Here is a 16,329-nt window from a genome sequence, read left to right as displayed (position 1 = left end):
AAATCATTTTGATTAATGAAAATCATGCATGTTATAGACCTTTCAGAGAAAAATAAAAATAAACCCCAACCTCCTCTGTACTTCTAACTGTGAATTTGTGACTAAACCCAGTAAGACAAAAGATTGTAACTTAACAAAGGTCATCCATCATTCCTCTGTGCTGTTACTTTTCACCTAAGGATAAAAGAAAAAAAAAACCTGAAACACCACCTCTGAATGCAAAATATTACACTCTTAAGTGTCCAAACAGCCTTTCACCCCAGCTGTATTCGTCAACGCTACTTACAGCAGACTGCATTTGAGAATCTCAAATCATACCCAGTGCTCGGTACTGGGGCCAGCCCTGTTTAATATCTTTATCAACTATCTCAACAAGGAGATCAAGTGCCCCCTTAGTCAGTCTGCAGATGACCCCCAGCTGGGGGGTGTTGATCTGCTAGAGGCAGGAGGCTCTGCAGGGGGTCTGGGCAGGCCGGGCCGAGCGGCCGAGGCCACTGAGTGAGGTTCAACAGGGCTCAGTGCCGGGCCCTGCCCGTGGGTCACACCAGCCCCGGCAGCGCCACAGGCTGGGGCAGGGGGCTGGGAAGGTGCCCGGTGGGAAAGGGCCTGGGGGGGCTGCTCAGCAGCCGGCTGGGCGTGAGCCCCCAGTGTGCCCAGGTGGCCAAGGCGGCCGGCAGCACCCTGGCTGGTAGCCGGAACAGCGTGGCCAGCAGGGCCGGGGCAGTGCCCGTCCCCCTGCGCTGGGCACTGGTGAGGCTGCACCTCGGACCCTGGGGTCAGTGTCGGGCCCCTCACGGCAGGAGGGACGCAGAGGGGCTGGAGCGTGTCCAGAGCCGGGCAGGGGGCTGGGGAAGGGGCTGCGGCACCAGGCTGATGGGGGGCGGCTGGGGGAACTGGGGGGGTTGGCCTGGAGAGGAGGGAGCTCGGGGGGACGTTATTGCTCCCTACAGCTGCCTGGCAGGGGTTGTAGGTGGGGGGTCGGTCTCTTCTCCCAGATAAGAATGAGACCACAAAAGGAAACAGCCTCACGCTGCACCAGGGGAGGTTTAGATTGGGTATTGGGGAAAATTTCTCCATGGAAAGGGCGGTGAAGCATTGGAACAGGCTTCCCGGGGAGGTGGCAGAGTCACTATCCCTGGAGGTGTTTAAAAAACACATAGATGCGGTGCTTAGTGACATGGTTTAGAATGGACTTGGCAGTGCTGGGTTAACAGTTGGACTTGATGATCTCAAAGGTCTTTTCCAACCTAAAAGGTTCTATGAGTCTATGATTTTCCTTCCAAAAAAGCTTCACAAGTTGCTTGTGAGCTAATGAAATGCTATGAATAGTTATGAATGAAAGACAAATATGTCTCCAGGCTTACGTAGTCTCTAAATTAGCATTCATTGATAAGTTTATATACATAAATATATATATGAAAATATGCATAAAATTAATGTTGCTATTGAAAATTAATTACATCATTTTAGAAAATGAAACATTCTTCAGATTTTAAAACAGCAACAGAATCTTAACCCTTAACATTCAAAAGACAGCATCAAGTGACACGTTCTTCTGAAACTTAACCCCTTCCCCTCCTTCTCCCTGCAAAAAGATATAAGAGCAGATACTAGCTTGTAAAAGTACGTTTCTCAAAGTTCTGCTTCTCATAGAGTTCTAAGGAAAATGAGCCAGACCTCCTGAGCTTGGTTCTCCCAATTCCTCTCCAATACTGTCAACATAAAATCATTCAAACTAAAAGTGACAATACACCAACATCAAAATAGCTTGATGCTAGCAGAAACTCCTCTAAATTTAGTCATGCTTTTCCTCATCTTTGGAACCAGAATGACCAGGATGAACAACTTTAACAAACCAACACTTAGGTTTGCAACGTGAATTCCAGTGTGTTCAGTTCTTGTTTGGCTGCACAACTGAAGATTATCATGATCAAAAAGAAATCTACCATCCACCATAAAAAGATTAAGTATCAATTAGAGTGAAAATGATGTTTTTCTAGATCTTTTCTATTTCTGGGTGAGCCTCTTGTCTTTAAGCAGCATTTTAGAGGTTGGAGCTAATGCTTTTACTTACTCTCAACTCCTCACACACAGTTATACAAAGGGGCATCCTCTGAAGCCTGAACAAAATCAGGGCAGAATCTTTTCTTATACGTAGGTAAAAACAATAGTACCCTTTGTTAATGCAGGTTTGAACACGGCCATCATCCCTGTTTTTTATGAAGGCTGACTGCACAGAGGACACCATCTGAAAAACTGCCATAGGGGTAAAAAATGCACTCAAAATATTCTGCTTTCCAAATCAATTATGGGACTAACAGATTAGTTTTATGCTTTAATGCACTACCACACCATTAATAAAATATGTCAGTATTCACGGTTTTAGACTATGTTATGCAAGTAACAAATAAACTAAAACTAGGTATCTCAGGAGCCGGTTTTCTTACTCCAATATCAAATGCTTCAATGTAAGCAATAAATCATAAAATATTCACTGGGTTTAACACAGCAACAAAAATTCTTATAATAATTGCTAGATATCCTTTAGCTATTAGTCACCATTATTACCCTAATTTATTAAATTTAATACCTATTATATTGCAGAAATCAGTGATACAGTAACATTTAACCCTCATTTCATCTATTGATAATGCTAAAATTCTAACTTTAAGAGTGGAAGCTAAAATGATTGTTATAAAAAAAAGCAGCAGAGGATGATATGTGATAGCCTGATCAGATTAGTCTGGTTACTTTTAGAAAAGACAGCCCAAAGGAAAGGCTGAAGAAGCAGCCCTTGCTCCACCTCAAATGTTTGTTGTCATTGACAGGAAAACTAAAATTGAACTTCATTGTTATAAGAAAAACAAACTGATGGGGTTTATATTGAATGGACAAGGACTAATATAGGGAAGAGACCCCTGCTTTTCTATTTCTTCAGAGCTGGCCTACAATATTAATCATACTTCCTTCAGTCACTAAATTTTATCTCAGGAAAAAACTAAGAACCCTGAGCTCTAGATTCCTTTCACAGATGGTCTTTCTGTTCAGTACCAGGAGGTCCCTGATTTTTCCTGTCTTCTAAATGGGAAAAGCTTGATGCTATACCCTGAGGAACACCCAACTGGCATACAACAGCACTGCTGCTGAAAAAAACAGTTCAGTATGACCTGTTATCCATGGAAACAAACAAATACCAACAATACTAGGAGGAAACAAATGGGTTTATATATTTAAACATTGACAAAGCAACCTTCAGACTTTAAAATTCAGCTTTTATGAAAAAAAAATGTTTATATTTTCATATTTTAAAATACATTTCATAGTATTTTTCGCTTGTTGAACACATCTTCGTGTAATGAAGGTAGGAGCGCGTTGCAGAGATGTGTTCTCTTACCTTGGTATTTCACACAGCAGAATTTCCCACACCTGGAACCAGCTTAAGACAGCTGGACCTTTGCCACAGCAATTCACCTTCTCCCGAGAGAAGCACCCTGAGTCTGACATCCCAGAGTTTGCACTCACTCAAGCAGACAACAAGGGGCTACAGTCTGTGAAAACTTCCAGGAGTTTCTCTTCCCTGAAGCCAATCAGCACATTCTTTCAGCCTGCACCCGTGGGGACTTCCAAGTATCTTCCAAGACGCTGAACAAATCCTTCCCAAAACTCCCTCCTCTGCACCCCTTTTAACATGGTCTGGCTTGCAATTTCTCAAGAGGTGGAAGCAAAAATCAGAGAGGCATGAAACTACTTGAGCTGGAAGGAACCTCTGTTCAAGTAGGAACTCCCACTCAAAGTGGGTCCAGCAAAATCAGGTTTTTCAGGGCTGTGTCAAACAAACCCATTTTCCTCAGCCTCTCCTTGTACATCATATGCACCAGCCCCATAATCATCTTGGCAGCCCTTTGCAGGACTCCATTATGTCAATCTCTTTCTTGCACTGGGAAGCCCAAACTGGGCGTAGTACTCCAGATGCAGCACAAAGTGCAAAAGAGAAGACAGGAATCACTACCGTCCATCCACTGGCTATGTTCTTGCTAACACAGCCCAACATGTGATAAACCTTCTTTGCTGTATGGGCACACTGCTGACTTGTGTTCAACTTACCCAGCATGACCCCAATTTCTGCAAAATTTCTAAGCCTAGGAAGTCAGCATATCTTTGCACGACTCTGGACTCCTCCTCACTGTGATAAACATATTGAATAGTAGGTGAAGTCCAAACCTTGAAAGCTGATGTGTACTGCCACTTAAAAGAACAGCAAATACATCAAAGCTAATATGAAGTATCTCTGCATATTAAGGGAAAGGCTGAAGCAATGAGAAGATCAGGCAGTCTTAATTTACCAGGTAAGGGGTGGAGTAAGTGTCTTAAAAACAAGACTCTCCTGCATACAAGGAAAGAGGTGTATTTACCACAGTGAGCTGCACAGGACAAACGTTAGGCCTGTCTTGGTCACAGGAGTTTGTTCATGGGGTAGGATTTGCCAATTTGCTGTGCTGGAATAAAGAAATGCCCAACTTGAACTGAAAATCAGTATACAAAAATTGCATATATTCATTTCTATGGAGCAATAAACATTATTTCAGAAAGGAAGCATAGAAAGTATATAAAAAATGTATTTTGATTTGTCATAGACAGCAAGAAAAACACACTCCTTCGTGTCCACTTCACTTTCCAGTAATCTCATTTCTAGTAAGACAATGACCAGGGAAGGAAATCACTCCCACCGCTGCAGTTTGTCATGAGCGATATCCCCCAGCTCCTCCGTAGTGCCGAGTGCCTCGGAGAGCTCCCCTCACGGCGGGAGCCGGCCCGGCCGCCGCTGCCCCCCCCGGCCGGCGGAGCGCGGGCTGCCCGCTGGGGACGGGCCCCGGGGCACACGCACCCCGCCGGTCACTCGCACCCCGCCGCCCCCCCCCGCACGCACCTCGCTGGCCAGGACCGGCCGCCAACAGGTGCCAGGAGGCGCCACTTCGCTCCCGGTTTGGGACGCGGTGGAGCAGGCGTTCACCTTCCGGTGAATCATTAAAATGCACCGCCATCTCAATAATCAGTTCTTACAGGTAAGAAGTGGCGTCTGCGGCTACATGACGCCCGGATTCGTCACCAGCGGCTGCCGGGGTGCCGGGCGCACCGCCGGACCGCGGCGGGGGCGGGAGCGGCTCCTCGCGCGGCCCCTCAGGGCGGGCGCCCCTCGTGCTGCAGCGGCCGCGCGGCGCCGGTTTGGCGCCTCAGGGCTGCGCGCGGGGCGCCCCCTCCCCCCCGCAGCAGGGCAGGCGCGGGACGGGCGCGGGACGGGCGCGGGACGGGCGCGGGCGGGCGCGGGCGGGCGCGGGGCGGGCGGGCTCCTCGCCGCTTCCCCTCCTGCTGCCCGCGGACGGCGCCTGGCACCGGCCGTTCCCCCGCCGGCGGCTGCCGGGGCGGCGCGGGGCTGGGCGGCAGCTCGAGGCGGCGCCGTTTGTCCGACGGGTGAGGGGCTGCGGCGGCCCCAGCGGGCTTCATCGGGCCGCCAGGGCCGGGGTAGCGGGGCAGAGCGAGCCTGCGTTCTCCTCGCACCCCCGGGGGCCGGCGCTGTCCCCAGCACCGCGGGGCAGCGCTTGCGGGGCAGCGCTGGCAGCCGGCTCCGGGCTTGGCCCTCCCTCCCCCGACCTGCCTCTCTGCCGCCCTCCCCCCGCCTTGCCTCCCGCTCGGCCCGGGCAGGGGGAAGGGGCAGCCAGCCGCGGCGCCTGGGCCCAGGAGGGATTTTGGCAGCTGCCGGGTCCTGCCGAGACGCTGGGGCAGGGCGCCGAGGCCAGTGAGAGATGGCGAGCACAAGCAGGGCAAAGGACCATGGTTTGCCACTTGATGGTGAGCTATGACCCATGCTGTCAAAAAAGATTATGGCATGGGTTCTAATTTAGACCAGTTTTTTATACATATATTTATATATTTTTTTTTAATTTATATAAGCTTTTGTGAATACCCAGAAGTCTGTAACAAATGCCCAAAGTGGATGTGGTCACATTGGCATGAGGGCCCGTAGCTATTTCTGCATGGAAGGTGAATAATGTTCCAGTATGTAAGTGTTCTGTCATTTTCATAAACAAATACACCACCTGTAACTGAAATAGGTGTCTTTAGACGTGAATTTCAGATGCAAGTTGAGGTGACGAGTCTCTTCTCTGGCCACTGGAAACACGGTGAAATTGGTGACAGCAGCGTGGGGGAAAAGTTGTCAAAGGGAAAACCATGCAATCCACTTAGTTTGATTTTCTTTATCAGCAGCTATGGTACTTGCATCATAGGCTGAACAAGCAATCTAAGATGATTTTAGTAAAATCATTACCAATGATTTTAGTAAAATCTTGCTGGCTGTATAGCAGAAAGAAAACAAAGGAAGGAGCACAGGGGGAGCAAGACTAGGGAGTTTGCTGAAATGCTATGACCTTGGTTGCAGTTGTAGAAAAAGTGTGTTAACGTGATTGGTTTGGCTTATCTGTCTTCCATTTCCCAAACCCTGATTTACTTTGCATTGTTCGTACCATACTCATAAGGGTTTCTTCACAGGCCTGTTCTAAACAGTATCAATATAGACTGTATGGAACAGGACTTAAGCATGTAGAACAGAATCACAGAAGAATTCATATTGGAATGGCCTCAGGGGGTCATCTAGTCCAAAATCCTCCTCACAAACTCCTTGGTATGGGACATGCAAGCCTTCTGACACATTGACTCCATGTTGCCATCTCTGCAAGATCGTAAGTGAACTGATCTTCCCCAAAAAATGTACTGCATGGTGTCTGGAAAAGAGCTCAATCAACTTGTTTAGCAGTGTAGGTGTAAGATTCCTCCTTGACTGCGAAGCATTACCTCATTAAAATCCCTAGAGAATAATTGCCTCAATGTCTTTTTTCATTTTTTTAAAAAAAGGGGTAGGAGGAGAGACGTTTCATTTGCTGGTAGTAAGGAACAGTGTTTCTAAAAGAATGATGGTTCTGACATGTCTCTGAGGCCAGCTTCTCAGCTGATAAGGCTTAAAGAATCCTTAAGCCCAGGAAGGGGTTTTCTGTGATATGTCAAAAAGCTCTTAGGTAAAAGGGGAATGAGAGGCACTGGCCCAGAATCGGGTAGGATAAGCCTTCAGGCACATCTCAATGTTATTTCAGCAGAAAAAGCATTGTCTTCTTTTATTTGCTCGTCTCAAAGTAGAGAGCTTTGTTGTCTCAAGTAGACAACAAAGTGTTGTCACTGGAAAAAAAAAAAAAGTGGGTAAAATAGCTCTCAACAAGTATCTTTAATATAAAGTTTAGTAGTGAGAAAATTAATAGCAGCAATCTGATCTTGTTTCTGTCCCTCCCTTCTCTCTCCATGCTTTTGCCTGACTTTTTGGTTTCTGTTTCATTTTGCACAAAATAATGTCCTAACACTACTTGAAGATCAAACTGCTGCAGAATATTTAAGGAGGAACATCATTGATTTGAATGATACAGCTCCTTTTTCCACGGGTCTCAGCTGTAATTATTTATACTGTAATGTAGAAAGAAGTCTGAAAGATTGATGGTGGGTGTTATGACGTTTTTTTCCCTTTTTCCTCAGGGGGCACTCCGAGGAAGAGGGTAAGCTCAGCAAGGAAAGAAAACAGCCCGTGTAAATCTATTAAGATTTCTGATGAAACCAAGAAACGGAGTATTTGCACAATGTCAAAAAACGAAGACAGTCTTTTGGGAAAGGTAATGTGCAATAATTTGACTGTTCGAATTGTTGTTTTGCATGTGTTTTAAAAGAGATGGGACCACCCTGTTTATAACAAGGTATATTTGTGGGGAGGACTGATGATTTAGATTAGCAACCTTGGTAACTCTCTGAGGAGAATACAAATGGGTACTTGGAGGGGAGAAAATACTGATGTTATCTTGAATGCATTTTCTACTTATCCAAAATTTAAAATATTTTGATTGCTATGTAAGACAAAATGTACAAATGAATGCATCCATTTCTTGCATGTTTTAAGTGAAGTAACATTTGCTTTGTGAATGGGTCTGACTACAACTTTTTGAAAGTCTGTCAGCCTGCAAGTGTGCTCCTGCATTTGATAATTTGCTTTAGACAATATGGACTTACATTCCTTCCAGTAGACAGAAACAGGACAAATTACTCAGAGGGATAATGATTTCTTTCTCCATTTGTGGAGAACATCTGAAAATTCTCCTTTAATTCCTTTCCACTTTAAGCAAATATTTCTATATCAGCCGCTCTGTTTGAGACCTAGATTAAGGAGCATAGTGTCTAAAATGGATTGGAGAACTCTGAACCCTTTATGCAGATTCAGTTAAGGGAAAAACTGCCACTTATATTCAGTTGGTCCTGAACAAATTTCTAAGGCAAAGAACTAACATTTAAACACTGATCAGCTGTCTTGAAATTGCTGTAATACTCCCACTGTGTTCAGTGGAAAGCATGATTTTATTATTTTCTGGGGATCTCTGTGAACTGTATTGTCACATGGAAAAAAAAAAATGTGACTTAAAGTCCAATAGTTCAACTATGTTATACTGGTTAGAGCATTGTTATGACTGCTGTATGTCACTGAAGCGTTTGAATTCCAGCACTTTTTTCCGTGCAAATGAAATTGAACGTTCAGTCTGGTGAGTTTCAGCATGTTATCCCTGTGATTCCAGCAATCTGTCTGTGATGACACCGAGGTACTTCTGGGTAGAAAGGTGGGAGGAAAGTACTGAGGGGCTGTGGACACAGAACTTAGGTAATGTTTGGTGCTAGTAGAAAAGGGTAAGAGGCCAGATGGGTGAAAAATTAGAAGTTCTGGCAATCAGCAGGATTCGAAAGAAATATTTGTGCACACACAGACACACACATGAGAATGCAGGTGCTACAGAATTCATTGATTTCATGTCAGAAGTCTTTGGGAGAAGGGGAATTTGAGAGATACTTAGCCCATTTGACAGCTGCTTCTGCTAGTACAAAGATTCCTCCTGTCTGCATTGGAACTGGAAAGACTGACAAATGTAGGAGGATATCTGAAGGAGGGAAAAGAGGGAGAAAGAACAGCTGTATAGGAAAACTATAGTTAGTTCTCAACTTATGGCTGCAGTAAATGAGCATCAAGAGTGAAAGATCTGATCCTATGAATGTCATCAGCATAAGTATTTTTCATATTTAGCAGTATTGTAACACATCAGTATCTGTTATTCATCAATATATGTCTTTGACAGAGACATTTCTCTTTAAAACCGGGCCCCAAGACAATACTTTGTTTAAGGCAGTAAGATTGAAAGTATTTTAAAAGCCTCAACATTTTAGCAATTATTAGGTGTAATAGGAAATAAATATTTTAATTAAGAGACCTAAAGAACCTAAACACTTTCTTTGCACCTTTTTTTTTTTTTCTTTTGAAGATGGAACTATTGTATTGTTGCAGAAAAGCAGGAGCAATTCAGTAAAATCCTTGAATGAAAGGCCCGAGTTTGGCAATTTTATCACAGAGGCAGAAAATAAGTACTTCATGTAGAGAGTACTGATCAGGAATTTGTATGTTTTTAAATGGAAAGTTTTTTACTCCTAGGAAATCCATTACTTGATTATAAAATCTTAATTTTCCTGACATTAAGATGCACTCTCGGTCCTGCTTATATAGACATTTTTCCCTTGTTGTTGGTATCCAGACCTGTTCTGATGTGTAAAATCAACAAGTAATTTTAATATAAGTAATTTAAAATATTTATAATTTATTTAAAATTTAATTATTCATGTTTATATAGTCATTAAGAATAGTTTTATTTCTCCGGATAACAAGCTTCACTTGCTCATGAGTATTCTGCTTGAAAGCAGAGATCTTGCTTCTCAGCAATTTTTGATCATCAGTCCTGTAGCCAGTAAAATCCTAAATTTTGTATGTAGAGAAATCTTAAACATTTTTTAAAAGTTTAAAGCTATATCAGTGCACTGCAAGTGATTAATATAAACATATTAATTTTACCTCTTTAAATTTTAGAAGGTAGGTATGTTTTGACATGTCCTTTATGCAAAGTGAGTTAAGTCCAATGGAGAGTACCAAGGTACAATATTCAATGTTTTTTACCTGCCAGAAATGCCATATAAACAATGGAAAGGAAATGGCTCTACTCTCCTGAGACACAGATAAATTTTAAATTGAGCAGTATTTGTATAGTCATTTTTAGATTTTTTTAATTTGAAACACAGCTTTTCTTTATTATAGATCAAACTTATGATTGGTGAGCGGATGGATATTTTAAATAATTACTTCTTTAATGAAAAACTGGAAAGTTTAAATAGAAGAGTGGAACAAGTACAATGCAAAAACAAACATGAAGAAATAGCAAAAACATTCTTAGTAAGTTTCTTTGCCTGTGAATATTTTGCATGTGTATCACATCTGACTATTATGCTACATTAGAGAAAGATCCCAAAAATATGTAATCTTTTCATCTTGTGTAACATAAAGATAAGTTAATAATTCTGATTTTTAGCCTTTGTTGATTGCAATTGTTTCACTGTCTACTTTTCATATGATAATAATTTATAACTTATTTATTTCAGGTGAACTCTGTTTCTTAACCTATGCTGTGTTTCTTTTCTGTTGCAGAAGAAAGTATCAAAACTTGATAGACGTATTAATGCTCTGACAGCATTTCAGGAGAAAATGTTCTCCAAAAAGGCTGTTCATCAGGTATGATACAGATGCTTATGCTAATATAGGCACTAATGCCTAGTTGTAAAGTAATAGATAACTGTGGATGTTTATACTGAAACCTGGTGACTGTGAAAGCTATGTTGCTGTTGCTTGCATTAACAGAAAAAAAGTCTATGAAGAGCTCTTAAGTTGGCTGATCTTTTGAGAATTAGTTTATTTTCAGTTTTAGAATACAATGAAGTTCTTTTCAGTCATCATTATTGAATAAACTCACAACAGAGCTTAGACACTATATGTGTTGACAACTTTTGCTTTGATCCTATCCTACTGGAGAGCCACTGGAATTTCTCTAGTGAAGGGTCACACCTCTTCATTACAGAGTTAAAGCTTCTTACAGCATACTTACTTTTTCAAGTTATCTTTCATCAGCCATTTAGCTGTAGTCCACCAGTTGCATTAAGGGCCATGAAATGCAAGTTGAGAACCAATTCTCTCGTCAATGAAAGTTAAAATGAACATGTTAGGAACATAGCTATTAATATATGAGGATTTTTCATGTGAGGTATTGATATATTATTAATAAAACGATAAGATTGCAAAATGTCGTCTTTTTTTTTTTTTAAGGATATATGATTCTTATGAAGAACATGAATATTTCATGTCCTTAGCATGATTGTATTTTTTGTGCTGAAATTCTTTTAGCTAATTTTATGAGAGAAGTTCCGTGAACTGTCAGCCTCCTGTTTCATGTGGACAGTATATTTAATTAAAAAAAACCTCACTTACTTTTACAGAAATAAGCTTGTTTAAAATAAGTCTTTGGAATCTAAGTCTTTTTCACATCTAAAAATATAAAAGAATTGCATGTAACAAACATAAAATCTTGTCTTTTTGTTAAAGGCTATCATATGTTTTACAGCATTAGTTTCATATCTTCATCTTTTCTCAAAAATTTTTCCCAAAAACAAAGCAAAAAAAGGATAAGGTCAAGTAAGATGCTTATAAGCCTCAAAATTTAAGTAAGTGTTTGGGGTTTTTAAAAACAAGTTGAGCTTCAAGGAAAAAAAAATGCTTTGGTGTTACTGTGTATTTAACGTGATTTTTCTTCTGTTGTGTTTAAGTACACCTTGATTACTTTAGCACTTTTTGCAAATATGACTAGGCTTTTACTGTAGGTTTTATGACAATGTAATATTTGTTTCCTCCTTTGTCAGACAGTGCTTCCAAGTGCAGACCATCAAAATACAGTAGTAAACCAGTTTGGACCCTCTGCTTTCTGTCCTGATATCATAAATATACCAAGCTCCTCAAATACACTTCTGCTATCACCTTACTCTGGTTTCACTTTAGCACATGTCTTAGACTATACAGGGTATGTATCTATAGAGTTGAATAGCAGAATCTAGTTAATGTCCTTATATTGCTTTAAAGCATTTATGAGAAAATTTACTTTTCCTCTCAACTTTTTTATTGGCTGTTAAATTTTAATAGTTGGATTTAAACAATGTTATCATTAGGTGTCCACTGCGGTTGCAGTATCTCCAGCTTACCCATTGCGGTCGAAGCCAGGTGATCAGCCCAAAGTGCTTCGTGGGCTGTTTGGGCACTGATTTCTTACTGAATGACAGGAAATGCAGTGGAAAGGTTGGAGATCAGGTGTCCACCTTTTCTTCTTCCTCTCTGTTATCCAATGGGATTTTTCTGCACCAGCTAGTAAGAAGATAATAACTTACTTTGGCCTCTTTATAGACAAAACCAAAATAACTGGGTTTATAACAAAAATGTTATTTCTTGTGCATAGGCTCATTTTTATTTCCTTAAACAGATACTTCATGTACTGCCTTCTTTTCCTTATATTTTCCACTTATTCTCTAGTGCCAGGAGAGATCTGATCAGACCCTTGGTTACTGCTGTGATCTCGTAAGTAAACAGCTGCAAGATGATGTAAAACAAAGACATCATTAATACTGTAAAAAAATGAAAGACAGGTTACCACAGAACTTCTTTCCTGAGGAAATTTTGTAAGCAAGCAGGAATCAGTTCTACTCTGATTTTTCTGTGTCTGAATTTTACTACCATTTATCAAATATTTTTTGTCCCAAATCAGAAATGCAAAAAAAGAATTTAAAGTGCACAGTCAAGGTCAGTACTGAAAAAAATACTGTGCAAGCTGCAGGAATCCTTGTTTAGGTGGAATCTGGCCTTCAAGCTTGTGAAGAAGCCACTTATCTGCTACCTGATCTTGTTTTGTTGCTTTATTTAATCTGGCAATTAATCCACTGTATGCTGTGTTACTGGAATAATATGAAATCTTATTTCTGATTACAGTCCACCTGCCATTTTTAATTTAATGCTCCCTTCTCATGGTATTTTCAAGATTTTCTGAGTGTTTACAGTCCCTTCCATCCCTGACCACTCTGTGATTCTGTATGTATTACTGCATATAATCTGCCAATTATTTGTCTGCTGTTTGCAAAAAGCAATGATTTATGAATGTGCAACTGTGTGATATGGGACTGGAAAAATATGACAGGATGGTCTATATGTCTGTATGGGTAAAATTTCTTTTAGCATAGGATCCTGCATGGCTGATACTTGCACGGCTGACACCAGGTTTATGTCTTCAGCCTTTGGGTTTCATTGTGAAGTCAAATTTACATTGCTCAAAGCATGCATGAGGTTTCTTACCTTGCTTTGGAAGGTAGTAGTCAGCATTATTTTTCAGTACATTCACTTCAAGTTGCATTTTTAAACTTTATTTTACAGAAAAAAATATTAATGTGGTTTTTGGCTTCTGAATATCCAAATTAATCTTTGCTTATGGCAAAAATGAAATCAGTAAAGAAGATTTGTTGGTTTATAATTGCATAGGAATAAGATCCAAAACATTAACTTGACACAGCTGGAGTAGTTTGGTTATATTGTTACCAGCAGTTAAAACCAGGGTATCCAGAGGAAAGAAGGTAAAAGCTGGCATTTATGTGGTTGCAACAATCACAAAGTGTGCCTAGGATTCCCTTGTTTCTTACGGAGAAATCTGCAGGGAATCGACTGTGTTAAATGGCTGTTCTTTTGATCAAAACCCGATGCAGTAGATCTACTGCTTCTGGGTACTTAGCATTTCCTCCACTTACACGATGTCCTGATGGCTGGCACCAGGCAAGCCCAGACAAGTGTCCCACGATACAAGTAGTGCTAATGGCAAACAAATACCCCCTTAGTCGATTTTATCTTTTTCTCAGAGTAAATTGCACTTCATATGTTTCTAGACCCACTAATCTTAGACAGATGTTTTACACCCTCAGATCAACTGGATTATTTTAGACATATACAAAGTCTGCAGGAAGTAATTTACCATCTACACTGTAAAATGAACCTCTCAGCAGGTATACATTTCAGCATGCCTAACGGCATCTACTGATATTTTTGAGTTTTAAGTGACCCCAGGTCTGAGACAACAGAATGTACCCCAGTAGATTTCACAACGTACCGCACTAATGCCATTTGCTATGCAGTCTGAGATGATGAAATTGCCAGGTTTTGGGTAATGTGAGTAATTGGTGGTTTAGAGAGCACAGAAATGTAGTACAATTAATGTGTGCCCTGTTTTCATAAAGCAAACAGAATAACTTGTTTTACTAAGATGAAAGCAAATATGGTTTATTTCTATAAAAGATGTCTAGAATATGAACATTCCTGATGCATAGCAGATTCTGCTGTTAATAAATTGTAGCAATGCACAAGTTAGTAAGTTAAATGCATTTAATTTTTTTTTTCTGTGCCATCATTTATTAAGTGGTTTAGTAACATTTTTTTACTGTGCCATTATTTTGTTGTTTTAATTGTGTCTTGGTAAATGAATGCAACTTTTAATGGTTGATATATTTGTGTAGCTATTTTCCATGCTCTTTTTAGAAAAGAATTCATTCTTGTATATTTCCAAACAAATTTTTCCTATTTTTTATCAGTTCTTACGAAGTCATGCTGGTCTCCACGGAAAATGAAAATCCAGCAACTGCAAATAGTTCAGGTATTGAAATTTAATGTTGAATGCATGCTAGTGAATTTACTACAGAATATAAAAAGTACATCTAGAATATTGCCCTCTACTCGTGTCTTTTCATTTAAAAAATGTCATTAAAATCCAATTGTGATTCTGAAACGCTTTCACATGTGCCAGATCTTTGTGTGTGTGATTTTTTAATTGAAACATTAACATGCTTTCACTTTATTAAGATGTCTGCCTGTAGACTGACATTATTTTTATAATGTTTAAATTAAAACTATTAGAAGTCTAGTATGAGGTGCACTAATGAAAACTTTTTTACACCCAAGCCTCTGTTTTATTATTACAACATTCTTTTCAGGGGATAGCATACAAAGACAAGGATTAATTTAAGTTTTTAAAAATCAAATTATTGTAACTTAAGATAGTTTAAAATAATAGAAACACTACATTTTTTCTGTTAAGCTTGACTCATGTAAATATGTAGTGAGCATTCTGAGCAGCACTTTCCTCACTGTGATAGCAGTTGCTGCTTAAAGGAAGTATCACCCTTTAATCAAGAGTAATACACAGCAGGCTGTTTGTCCTCTCTACACTTCTTTCTTCATTGCAATTGGACTAATTTACTGGGAAAAAAACTTCCAGAGAAACCCTAGCCCACAAAATCTTGAATAGCATCTCAGAATGCATGCTTTCCAACAGTGCTGCCTTCCAGAGATGTCTTTGATATTTAGAGCCCCTCTAAGCCAGTTCTGGGCAGGCTGAGCTGACATGCTAGATAGCTGCTTCTTAGAGGCAATACTGAGCATTCTTGGTGCGTCTGTCATTTGTGTAAGACTATTGTCCCATGTGTTTTGGGAGTGGGGGTCTTTAATATTCTGCTGCTCTGATAAGGGTTAAAAAGTGTGATTGCAACAGTGTAAATTAAGACTTTTAGATAAAACATGTTTACATATTTTAACCTTCTGTGAAAACTGTGTTACAGCTGTTCCAAATATTCCTAAAATGCTAACGGTACGTAGGTGCTTAGATTTGGGGTAAATATATGAACACATAATGTAGGTATGCGGACTGTCATACCTCTTGCTTTTGTTATTGTTCTATTACCTTTTTAAAGATAAACTTATAAGGAAAAGAATGATGTGAATAGTGATGATGGAATGTCATACTGCTTTTCCCCTTGGAAACTGAGACCTTTACTCTGGATGATTTTCTGTGTTGACACATAATACCTATTTTATGTATTGACAATTTTTGTCAGGGACAATTTTAAGAAACAGGTAAGTAATGATGAAATCAGATGATAATTGTAAGAATTCCCTTGGTATTTCACGTGTTCTTCACTTCATTTACAGGGTGGTTTTGATGATCAATCTAAATTGGAAAACACTTAGAAGGACAAGCACAAACCAGGGTGGGGAGATCCTAACCCATTTTAGGAATAGCAGATGTGTGGTTTGTGATGTCTGCACCCCTAATAGTTACACAGATTAAGAATGGCTTTAGAATTAAGAAGAAATACTTGTAGTCTCTATAACTACCCTTCTTTGCAAGCATGTTTGAAGATCTTCTGTTATATGCTAGTAGTCTGACTTATAAAAATAGTTTACAAACTCCTTGGCTCCTATATTTTAAGTACCTAAATGCAAGGGAAAAAGAGAAAATTTGGCATCTT

General features: G+C 40.3%; 1 long non-coding RNA gene across 2 annotated transcripts in view; it reads left to right on the top strand.

Annotated features, from left to right (window-relative positions):
• The first annotated feature begins 11,666 nt into the window (after window positions 1–11,666).
• The window catches only part of LOC129784587 (uncharacterized), a 22,221-nt gene continuing 17,558 nt past the window's right edge, over window positions 11,667–16,329 (top strand). For both annotated transcript variants that reach the window (XR_008747477.1, XR_008747478.1), the window contains exons 1-3: window positions 11,667–12,020; window positions 12,524–12,568; window positions 14,617–14,678. This is a non-coding gene — a long non-coding RNA (uncharacterized LOC129784587). The remainder of the gene's footprint in view (window positions 12,021–12,523; window positions 12,569–14,616; window positions 14,679–16,329) is intronic.

The sequence above is a fragment of the Falco peregrinus genome, chromosome 5 (assembly GCF_023634155.1).
Source record: "Falco peregrinus isolate bFalPer1 chromosome 5, bFalPer1.pri, whole genome shotgun sequence".
In the NCBI taxonomy this organism is placed as follows: Eukaryota; Metazoa; Chordata; class Aves; order Falconiformes; family Falconidae; genus Falco; species Falco peregrinus.
This window is presented reverse-complemented; position numbering and strand designations above follow the sequence as displayed.